This window comes from Mytilus californianus, unplaced genomic scaffold, assembly GCF_021869535.1.
Source record: "Mytilus californianus isolate M0D057914Y unplaced genomic scaffold, xbMytCali1.0.p SCAF_17, whole genome shotgun sequence".
Taxonomy (NCBI): domain Eukaryota; kingdom Metazoa; phylum Mollusca; class Bivalvia; order Mytilida; family Mytilidae; genus Mytilus; species Mytilus californianus.
Window position 1 is genome coordinate 5663531 of NW_026262659.1, and position 13055 is coordinate 5676585.

The window sequence follows — 13055 nt, forward strand, 5'->3', positions numbered from 1 at the left end:
GTCAGTACCGAAGCACTGACTACCGATTTGATGATAGCTTCGGGAACTAACAGCTCATCGACAGCGGTATCGACCAAGTGCTAGTAAATGAAACAATTACTGTTCTACTTTAAAAAAAAATACACACTTACTTCAAATTGAAAACGCATCGATTTTTAGATTTTGCTTACATGTATTGGTTAAATTATGTATTCATTTATTATAATATTCCTTTTTGTGAGGTTGGGGGTATTAAATCATATTTTGATTTATCCCTACTTAAAAATGTAAAAATCTAAAACACAGTAAGTCTTCCTTTTACTATAGCGTCTTCTAATAGAACAAATTAATGATATACGTCATATTTTTCCTTGAAGATTTGTTTTCTGTTTATATCATTCATTAAAATACTGTACGTACAGACATTGTGAATAATGTAAACTCATTTAGGTATTAGTCTAAGTTATATGTGCTTATAGGAAAATGATATGTTTCCTACGTTTTATCAGCTTGAACATAATTGGTATCATTCTCTTTGACCAGTTTCACTTTGGTTGTAGTAAAAATATATGTACTTATAAGTTATGAAATAAAATTCATTCAGCCACGTTGGCCATAAAAAGAATTGATGTTTTTGCTCTAAGAGCAACAAAGGTAAACAAATCAGTATTCATATTGTTTTAACTATTGATGTTTAGCTGTAACGTTTAATGTTTTGTCTTCTCGATCTCATCGGTTCAGCAGTAGGTGATAGTTGATAAAATCATTTTAGTAGAATTGATCGTTCGACAAATTTTATAACACTTTTTAATCAAATCTTTCAGTGCCATTAAGTAGAAATAAACTTATACCGGATTGACTAATTTCAGTACTGGATTGGGTATTTTCATTGATAACTCATTTGATGCCTTACACCTTGGCCATATCATACCCCTTTTCCTTCTACAAAAACATTCGCAAGTAATAAGATATTCGTTTTATGTGTGTTAATAAACTATGGGTATTTTTATAAAGATAAGTTAAATATAAATTCAAGGACTTTCCTTGTAAATAAATAAAGACAGACATACTTGTACATTTTACTTGCAATTAAATATCACTAGTGTTTTCTTTTTTGTTTCAGTAAGTAGCTAATGCCTTGAAACCAACATCACAATGGAAACCAGTTGGTCAAGACTATGAGGCTGTGTGTAAGAAGAAAGATATTACAGACATGAATTTACTGGAGAAAATCAAACTTAACCTGCTTGGCGAGACTAACGTTTGAACAGATGTTATTAGACGTGTTAGGAAAGGGGTTTAAATACTGCGCTGATGTTAAATACCAATACCGATACAAGATTTAAGTGTGGACTTTCTCAAAATGCAATTGCACTGAAAAGTATCCCGGCGTAGTATAAAAGTTTACGTTTGTGGTGTGTTTGATACAATATAAAGCGAACAGTTAACGTCGACTCAAAATTTTAAGACGTGCATTGGCCTTACGTAGATTTTCATACATTCATACATTAATTTGTATTTGTTTGATTTAAGAGTGCAAAACAAAACTTAACAAAAATATATGTGAGAGTCAAGAATGGGAATGAAGGATTTTACGGCCACAAGTCCAAATATATATATTAAGCGATATGATTAGAATATGTTTAATAGTTAAATAACTCATTTTGTCTCTCCACAATAGATATGTCCTATTTCCGTTGCAAAATATAGTTAGCATGCATTTTGTGTCCAGGGATACAGGGACGCGTATATATGTGTGGCTTAAACAAATCAGTGCTAATCTGAACTCATCGTTATATCTATATATAAAAAAGAAAAGAAAAAGTGGACACAAGTGGATACAGTGCTATTTCTATATAAAACTTTAAGAAGCAGGGGGCTAATTGTCTAATACTTTCTGGGTATGAATGCAATGAATGGACAGAGGGACGAAAGAACGGACGGATGGACCAATTCACCCATCACTATATACCGTCCAATTTAGAAAGCGGAGTGTATAGTGAATCAAAGACAAAACAAAATGAAGCAAATCGAAAAAAAAATGACCGACATATAATTTAGCAGACTTTGTTTTGAAAGAGGTGAAAATGAATATTCCGTTTTCAAAAAACCTCCTGACCCAAATATACTAACATTAACTTCTCCATATGAAAGTTTAACGCCACTTTCAACAATATCTCAATTTAATCGTGGTGTTCTGTTTTGTTGGTGGAGGAAGCCGTGGTAACAAGAAAAAAAAAACTTCCGACCCTTCACCGAAACGTAAATTAAACATGCTTGATAATGTCCAAACGTTGTAATCTTTTAATACTTAATTCGATAACCTCTCTTTTCGATAACCTCTCTTTTCCGAAAAACTAACTGATAAAAGTTGATAGAAGGAAAATGTCAGGGCAAAATTTTTTATGTGAATAAGAATTAATTCATTTAACATTATATAAAATTGTCAGCTACCTTTCTAGATAAAATAAAAGTATAAAGATAATCAAATTGAAAACACTTTTATTTCGGTCTTTTTTTTAATTGTCAAGTACACAAATTTCTAGGTTGGTTTATTTTTAGAATTTTACTCTACTGTGTAACACATTTCTTCTCTATTCTAGAAAATGATATAAAATAAGGAGATGCGGTATGATTGCCAAAATAGACTACTATCTACCAGAGACCAAATTTTGTAAATGTTTGCAACTATAGATCACCGTATGACAGACCCCCAACACGGAGCAAAACCATTCCCGCATATAAAAGCTAAGAAAGGCCCCGACATGACAATTATTTTTTTAAATAAATTTCAAATAAACGAACGTTTTGAACAAAGATTGATGTAGAGTAAAAAATCGGATCAGAATGTGATTTGATTCCTGTGTTTTTTCTATTCATTTATTTTGATCACTTTGTAGATTTTCCTTGTAGTCGTTCAACAAAATAGTATGAAATGGGGGAACAACGGTCTTAAACTTAATCGATCCCTGCTATGACACAATGCAAGAATAATGTTCGTGTTGTTTTGCTGGATCCTCGTCCGTGTATTGCGGAATAAATTGTTACTATTTTATTGTTTAAAAATCATCTCAGCATTATCCAACAAACCCATACAGGTAACTATAATGAATGATTATCTGTGCTTTTTGAGATGGTCCCCACTATAGCCTGTAGTGGTATTGGTATTTAACATCAGCGTCAAAATCGTATTGACTTTCCTAACACGTCTATTGAAACATGTTGTTAATAATGAATCTGATATAAAGGTGTGCAATTTAATCATTACAGCTGTTTCAATTTCGTATGTATCACATTGTGTTACATTGTAATATATTTATAAGGACAATGGTAGTATGATTCCTCCATAGGCGACAATACTGCTATTTGCCTAATCTGCTTTTTTATTTATCAATTGTTTATTATATTATGTTACTTTGTATACACATGTATGTAGTGGATGTATATTTTGACTAAGCTTATATTTATTCCTATCGTCAGAACATAGTTTTATCTTGTTTTATTAAAGGTGTAGAATAGCGGAAATTCTATTTGTCTCATTCACTTAATATATATTGTCATCTAAATTGTTTTTAGTGTTTTCTTTTATGTTTAACCCCTAAACGATTTCAATCTATTCATCATATTACTTGTAGTGTTTCCAGAATATGGTATCTATACGTGTTAATGTAATGTGTTTGACAAAAGCGTAAACACAAATACACCGGCTTAAAGAAATTAAAAGTAAATGACTGCTTTAAAAAAGATTAAAGTATAGGCATCCTGCTGCTGGTGGAGGTTTTCTTTTCCTTTTATTGTTACTGAATTTTGCTATTGTTGTTTTGCAGTATGTAGGCTCCCGTTGCTATACTACAGTGACTTATAGATCTTTTCACTTCAGTTACTGATAATCCAATAGATTGCCAAACTAGATGTGGTTTTCCAATTTCGACGTGTTCCAAACAGAGGTATTTTCCTGTTGATTTATTAGTTGATGGATCTTTATAAATTTTTGACCTGTAGTTATTTATTGCTGTTTTATATTGATGTTTCCATTGTAACTTGTTATGTTGATTATTCAGTAAAAATTCTAGATTTGTTAGGTCATATAGTTCCAAGGTTTTGGATACTATGTGGTAGAAACTTCCTGGGTTGTTGATGCAGATGGAGATCTGGCGTTGGCTAAGTTGCTGTATACTTTCATTTTCGTTGTTTAGGATACTATACAGAAAGAGTTGACGTTTGTGTAACTATGCTTCTATGGGTAGTACACCTATTAGTAGATACACGGCACAGAGCGCTGTTCTTTGAGACAGTGATTGGAAATTTTGTAGGCAGTTTATGTGGAACTTCCTAAGGCGGTCAATATATATTTGTTTAACTAATGGTCGTATTTCAAGTCCAAAAAGAAGGTAAGGTATTACATAGCTCCGATATATTTGGTAAGAGGTTATGGGATTTAAACTATTTGATCCATAAGTTAACTGTTCATTAATGAGTAGAGTGTACTATGAGCTATGGACAGTCTATCCTCCACATTTATTTCATTTTATTTAATTTCAGCTCTTAATAATCCTAAATGTTTAGTTTGGTTGGTTGGTGTTATACAAGTAGTAGTGCCGATATTCCACTGTAGGTTTTTCCTAACAGTTTTTCCTCTGGTTAGGATGACAGCAGTTGTTTTTGTTGGATGAATTGTGACTCTGTTCTGTTTTGCATTTCGTAGAGCAGTGTTTCGCATAATGTGTAGTTCCTCTGCATCATCAACCGGTGGTGCTATATCATCTGCACATGTGGGTGTGCCAGTGTATATATTGCCAATTTTTATTTTTTTGTGGCTTTTCATTAGTTCATTCAATACGCTGTTAATGTAAACTTTGTACAGGTGAGTTGATATGACTCCACTTTGTCAAGAGAGTTTCAAGCAATCTTACTTTATATGATGACATCATACCACTCATGACGTCTGTCAAACATGTCGGTATTCTTCTGAACTGTAAATTTAGATCAATGGACCAGACATTGAATGCGTGCAGAGTGTTGAGAGCAACTGCTCTTTCAGTTCTAAATTCTGGAATTCATCCATCAATTTTTAACCCTTTGACTTGTTCCAAGATAATACTTCAAATATAATACAGCAAAGCCCTATATGGTTGTGAGTTATGGAACAATTTGACTCAAACAGAAATTACGATGTTAGAAAGATCTCACAAACTTGTGAGTAAAATCATCCAAGGACTTCCGAAACGAACCCTTTCTGACAAATGTATAAGTCTTCTTGGTTGGTTTTCAATTGAAACATTATCAACACATGTAAACTTATATTTTTTTTGGTAGACTATGTAGGTTGAAGTCTTCTGCGTTACTAAAACGAATAATGATAAGCAGAATAATGGAATTCAAACGTAAATGCGTTCCAGAACAACTAGGTTTTATTCCTGACATCTATGAAGCAGCCGAAAAATATAATATTACAGATTATATTGTGAATTTTGCAAATACTGTTACTTTTCCATCAAAAAAAACTTTGGTCAGTTATTGTAAACCGAAAAATAAAAGCAACCGACGAAACATGGTGGTTATACCAAATTTCATGCGATAATGACTTTTATATGTTTAGACATATTCATTCTGCAATCAAACCGCATAAAGCATGGACAATTGCTAAACAGTTTCCTGAACTTCATGCCTCTTCCAAGTATGTTATTGACTTATGTTCTGTAGTACGTTATGAAGATGAACATTTACTTTGTGACAAATGTGGCAAGTTTTTCTTGAATATTGTTGAACATTTACTGGTATCATGTGATTTTATACAAGACAAAAGAGATGATCTATGGCAGGACATAATTAACGTTAATCCCATTCTGTTCAGTGTTTTTATGGACAGTCTTTCGGCACATGAATTCACAACGACAATTCTCTCATGCAATATGTCATATGAATTAGGAAATGACGAATTAACTTTTTTTTCTAAGATTTGTAACGTCATGTGGAAAACATCTGCAGAGGTTTCCACAATCGATAGAATATGTGTCCGTTATCGCCATTATTGACAGTGCTCATGTTTTATCTTCATTAACTTGAAACAGTAACTTAAATTCTTTGTTTTTAATTTTTTGATTTATATATTTCATGTACACCAAATCTCTATCATAGAGGAAATAAAGTTATATATACAGTTGGTAGTTTCCATCAGCATGGTCAGATACACTCCTGGTCCCAATTTTCAAATCTGCTGCAGTTAAAGATGCAGGAAACATATAAGCATTGTCATCAATATAGGTAAATCTTTCACCACATTGCTTAATAAAAAAGGATTAAATTGGGCAACTTTCAATGATATTTTATCTGATGCACAGTTTGATTTTCGGAATGGTTAAAGTACAGAGTAAAGTAACAAAAATACTAAACTCCAAGGAAAATTCAAAACGGAAAGTCCCTTATCAAATTGCAAAATCAAAAGCTCAAACACATCAAACGAATGGAAAACAACTGTTATATTCCTCACTTGGTAGAGGCATTTCCTTATGTAGCAAATGGAGGATTAAACCTGGTTAACCTCTCACTTGTATGAATTTGGAAAACGTTTTTTACTGGATAATTCCAGTCCTAAAAATTACTGGAAAATAATGAAGATGTTAATAAAATCTAATAAGGGGAATAACGCAATTCCACCAATACAAAATATAAACAATGAGCCAAATTTTTACCATATTGTATATGACGATATTGACAAATGTTGACAGATGAATAAATACTTCGCGTCATCAAAACTTGAAGAAAAAATTTTGAGCTGCCCAATTTGAGAATAGAAAGGAAGGAATAATTAGTGATATTCAAATAACAGAGAGTGAAATAGTCGATATACTTCTTACTCTTCATCCTAAAAAAAGTATCCGGGCCAGACAGAATCAGTCACAGGATGCTTAGAATATCCAAAAAAAAAAAATAGCAAAACCCCTTAAAATTATATTTAATAAATCCCGGTCCCAAGGTAAATACCCTTCTTCAAGGAAAATAGCCAATGTAATTGCCATATTTAAGAAAGCTGATGCATCCCTACCATCTAAAACAGTTAACGTCGACTCAAAATTTTAAGACGTGCATTGGCCTTACGTAGATTTTCATACATTCATACATTAATTTGTATTTGTTTGATTTAAGAGTGCAAAACAAAACTTAACAAAAATATATGTGAGAGTCAAGAATGGGAATGAAGGATTTTACGGCCACAAGTCCAAATATATATATTAAGCGATATGATTAGAATATGTTTAATAGTTAAATAACTCATTTTGTCTCTCCACAATAGATATGTCCTATTTCCGTTGCAAAATATAGTTAGCATGCATTTTGTGTCCAGGGATACAGGGACGCGTATATATGTGTGGCTTAAACAAATCAGTGCTAATCTGAACTCATCGTTATATCTATATATAAAAAAGAAAAGAAAAAGTGGACACAAGTGGATACAGTGCTATTTCTATATAAAACTTTAAGAAGCAGGGGGCTAATTGTCTAATACTTTCGGGGTATGAATGCAATGAATGGACAGAGGGACGAAAGAACGGACGGATGGACCAATTCACCCATCACTATATACCGTCCAATTTAGAAAGCGGAGTGTATAGTGAATCAAAGACAAAACAAAATGAAGCAAATCGAAAAAAAAATGACCGACATATAATTTAGCAGACTTTGTTTTGAAAGAGGTGAAAATGAATATTCCGTTTTCAAAAAACCTCCTGACCCAAATATACTAACATTAACTTCTCCATATGAAAGTTTAACGCCACTTTCAACAATATCTCAATTTAATCGTGGTGTTCTGTTTTGTTGGTGGAGGAAGCCGTGGTAACAAGAAAAAAAAAACTTCCGACCCTTCACCGAAACGTAAATTAAACATGCTTGATAATGTCCAAACGTTGTAATCTTTTAATACTTAATTCGATAACCTCTCTTTTCGATAACCTCTCTTTTCCGAAAAACTAACTGATAAAAGTTGATAGAAGGAAAATGTCAGGGCAAAATTTTTTATGTGAATAAGAATTAATTCATTTAACATTATATAAAATTGTCAGCTACCTTTCTAGATAAAATAAAAGTATAAAGATAATCAAATTGAAAACACTTTTATTTCGGTCTTTTTTTTAATTGTCAAGTACACAAATTTCTAGGTTGGTTTATTTTTAGAATTTTACTCTACTGTGTAACACATTTCTTCTCTATTCTAGAAAATGATATAAAATAAGGAGATGCGGTATGATTGCCAAAATAGACTACTATCTACCAGAGACCAAATTTTGTAAATGTTTGCAACTATAGATCACCGTATGACAGACCCCCAACACGGAGCAAAACCATTCCCGCATATAAAAGCTAAGAAAGGCCCCGACATGACAATTATTTTTTTAAATAAATTTCAAATAAACGAACGTTTTGAACAAAGATTGATGTAGAGTAAAAAATCGGATCAGAATGTGATTTGATTCCTGTGTTTTTTCTATTCATTTATTTTGATCACTTTGTAGATTTTCCTTGTAGTCGTTCAACAAAATAGTATGAAATGGGGGAACAACGGTCTTAAACTTAATCGATCCCTGCTATGACACAATGCAAGAATAATGTTCGTGTTGTTTTGCTGGATCCTCGTCCGTGTATTGCGGAATAAATTGTTACTATTTTATTGTTTAAAAATCATCTCAGCATTATCCAACAAACCCATACAGGTAACTATAATGAATGATTATCTGTGCTTTTTGAGATGGTCCCCACTATAGCCTGTAGTGGTATTGGTATTTAACATCAGCGTCAAAATCGTATTGACTTTCCTAACACGTCTATTGAAACATGTTGTTAATAATGAATCTGATATAAAGGTGTGCAATTTAATCATTACAGCTGTTTCAATTTCGTATGTATCACATTGTGTTACATTGTAATATATTTATAAGGACAATGGTAGTATGATTCCTCCATAGGCGACAATACTGCTATTTGCCTAATCTGCTTTTTTATTTATCAATTGTTTATTATATTATGTTACTTTGTATACACATGTATGTAGTGGATGTATATTTTGACTAAGCTTATATTTATTCCTATCGTCAGAACATAGTTTTATCTTGTTTTATTAAAGGTGTAGAATAGCGGAAATTCTATTTGTCTCATTCACTTAATATATATTGTCATCTAAATTGTTTTTAGTGTTTTCTTTTATGTTTAACCCCTAAACGATTTCAATCTATTCATCATATTACTTGTAGTGTTTCCAGAATATGGTATCTATACGTGTTAATGTAATGTGTTTGACAAAAGCGTAAACACAAATACACCGGCTTAAAGAAATTAAAAGTAAATGACTGCTTTAAAAAAGATTAAAGTATAGGCATCCTGCTGCTGGTGGAGGTTTTCTTTTCCTTTTATTGTTACTGAATTTTGCTATTGTTGTTTTGCAGTATGTAGGCTCCCGTTGCTATACTACAGTGACTTTTAGATCTTTTCACTTCAGTTACTGATAATCCAATAGATTGCCAAACTAGATGTGGTTTTCCAATTTCGACGTGTTCCAAACAGAGGTATTTTCCTGTTGATTTATTAGTTGATGGATCTTTATAAATTTTTGACCTGTAGTTATTTATTGCTGTTTTATATTGATGTTTCCATTGTAACTTGTTATGTTGATTATTCAGTAAAAATTCTAGATTTGTTAGGTCATATAGTTCCAAGGTTTTGGATACTATGTGGTAGAAACTTCCTGGGTTGTTGATGCAGATGGAGATCTGGCGTTGGCTAAGTTGCTGTATACTTTCATTTTCGTTGTTTAGGATACTATACAGAAAGAGTTGACGTTTGTGTAACTATGCTTCTATGGGTAGTACACCTATTAGTAGATACACGGCACAGAGCGCTGTTCTTTGAGACAGTGATTGGAAATTTTGTAGGCAGTTTATGTGGAACTTCCTAAGGCGGTCAATATATATTTGTTTAACTAATGGTCGTATTTCAAGTCCAAAAAGAAGGTAAGGTATTACATAGCTCCGATATATTTGGTAAGAGGTTATGGGATTTAAACTATTTGATCCATAAGTTAACTGTTCATTAATGAGTAGAGTGTACTATGAGCTATGGACAGTCTATCCTCCACATTTATTTCATTTTATTTAATTTCAGCTCTTAATAATCCTAAATGTTTAGTTTGGTTGGTTGGTGTTATACAAGTAGTAGTGCCGATATTCCACTGTAGGTTTTTCCTAACAGTTTTTCCTCTGGTTAGGATGACAGCAGTTGTTTTTGTTGGATGAATTGTGACTCTGTTCTGTTTTGCATTTCGTAGAGCAGTGTTTCGCATAATGTGTAGTTCCTCTGCATCATCAACCGGTGGTGCTATATCATCTGCACATGTGGGTGTGCCAGTGTATATATTGCCAATTTTTATTTTTTTGTGGCTTTTCATTAGTTCATTCAATACGCTGTTAATGTAAACTTTGTACAGGTGAGTTGATATGACTCCACTTTGTCAAGAGAGTTTCAAGCAATCTTACTTTATATGATGACATCATACCACTCATGACGTCTGTCAAACATGTCGGTATTCTTCTGAACTGTAAATTTAGATCAATGGACCAGACATTGAATGCGTGCAGAGTGTTGAGAGCAACTGCTCTTTCAGTTCTAAATTCTGGAATTCATCCATCAATTTTTAACCCTTTGACTTGTTCCAAGATAATACTTCAAATATAATACAGCAAAGCCCTATATGGTTGTGAGTTATGGAACAATTTGACTCAAACAGAAATTACGATGTTAGAAAGATCTCACAAACTTGTGAGTAAAATCATCCAAGGACTTCCGAAACGAACCCTTTCTGACAAATGTATAAGTCTTCTTGGTTGGTTTTCAATTGAAACATTATCAACACATGTAAACTTATATTTTTTTTGGTAGACTATGTAGGTTGAAGTCTTCTGCGTTACTAAAACGAATAATGATAAGCAGAATAATGGAATTCAAACGTAAATGCGTTCCAGAACAACTAGGTTTTATTCCTGACATCTATGAAGCAGCCGAAAAATATAATATTACAGATTATATTGTGAATTTTGCAAATACTGTTACTTTTCCATCAAAAAAAACTTTGGTCAGTTATTGTAAACCGAAAAATAAAAGCAACCGACGAAACATGGTGGTTATACCAAATTTCATGCGATAATGACTTTTATATGTTTAGACATATTCATTCTGCAATCAAACCGCATAAAGCATGGACAATTGCTAAACAGTTTCCTGAACTTCATGCCTCTTCCAAGTATGTTATTGACTTATGTTCTGTAGTACGTTATGAAGATGAACATTTACTTTGTGACAAATGTGGCAAGTTTTTCTTGAATATTGTTGAACATTTACTGGTATCATGTGATTTTATACAAGACAAAAGAGATGATCTATGGCAGGACATAATTAACGTTAATCCCATTCTGTTCAGTGTTTTTATGGACAGTCTTTCGGCACATGAATTCACAACGACAATTCTCTCATGCAATATGTCATATGAATTAGGAAATGACGAATTAACTTTTTTTTCTAAGATTTGTAACGTCATGTGGAAAACATCTGCAGAGGTTTCCACAATCGATAGAATATGTGTCCGTTATCGCCATTATTGACAGTGCTCATGTTTTATCTTCATTAACTTGAAACAGTAACTTAAATTCTTTGTTTTTAATTTTTTGATTTATATATTTCATGTACACCAAATCTCTATCATAGAGGAAATAAAGTTATATATACAGTTGGTAGTTTCCATCAGCATGGTCAGATACACTCCTGGTCCCAATTTTCAAATCTGCTGCAGTTAAAGATGCAGGAAACATATAAGCATTGTCATCAATATAGGTAAATCTTTCACCACATTGCTTAATAAAAAAGGATTAAATTGGGCAACTTTCAATGATATTTTATCTGATGCACAGTTTGATTTTCGGAATGGTTAAAGTACAGAGTAAAGTAACAAAAATACTAAACTCCAAGGAAAATTCAAAACGGAAAGTCCCTTATCAAATTGCAAAATCAAAAGCTCAAACACATCAAACGAATGGAAAACAACTGTTATATTCCTCACTTGGTAGAGGCATTTCCTTATGTAGCAAATGGAGGATTAAACCTGGTTAACCTCTCACTTGTATGAATTTGGAAAACGTTTTTTACTGGATAATTCCAGTCCTAAAAATTACTGGAAAATAATGAAGATGTTAATAAAATCTAATAAGGGGAATAACGCAATTCCACCAATACAAAATATAAACAATGAGCCAAATTTTTACCATATTGTATATGACGATATTGACAAATGTTGACAGATGAATAAATACTTCGCGTCATCAAAACTTGAAGAAAAAATTTTGAGCTGCCCAATTTGAGAATAGAAAGGAAGGAATAATTAGTGATATTCAAATAACAGAGAGTGAAATAGTCGATATACTTCTTACTCTTCATCCTAAAAAAAGTATCCGGGCCAGACAGAATCAGTCACAGGATGCTTAGAATATCCAAAAAAAAAAAATAGCAAAACCCCTTAAAATTATATTTAATAAATCCCGGTCCCAAGGTAAATACCCTTCTTCAAGGAAAATAGCCAATGTAATTGCCATATTTAAGAAAGCTGATGCATCCCTACCATCTAATTATCGACCGATATCCCTAATTAGCTGTGTAGGTATAGTAATGGAGAGGGTAGTCTACAAACATATTTATAACCATCTACATATAGGAACAAACATATTTATAACCATCTACATATAGGAACAAACTTATTTATAACCATCTACATATAGGAACAAACTTATTTATAACCATCTACATATAGGAACAAACTTATTTATAACCATCTACATATAGGAACAAACTTATTTATAACCATCTACATATAGGAACAAACTTATTTATAACCATCTACATATAGGAACAAACTTATTTATAACCATCTACATATAGGAACAAACTTATTTATAACCATCTACATATAGGAACAAACTTATTTATAACCATTTACATATAGGAACAAACTTATTTATAACCACCTACATATAGGAACA

General features: G+C 32.3%; 1 protein-coding gene across 1 annotated transcript in view; it reads left to right on the forward strand.

Annotated features, from left to right (window-relative positions):
* LOC127726457 (sodium- and chloride-dependent glycine transporter 1-like) overlaps positions 1-13055 on the forward strand; it is an 81228-nt gene that overhangs the window by 13007 nt on the left and 55166 nt on the right. The window lies entirely within an intron of this gene.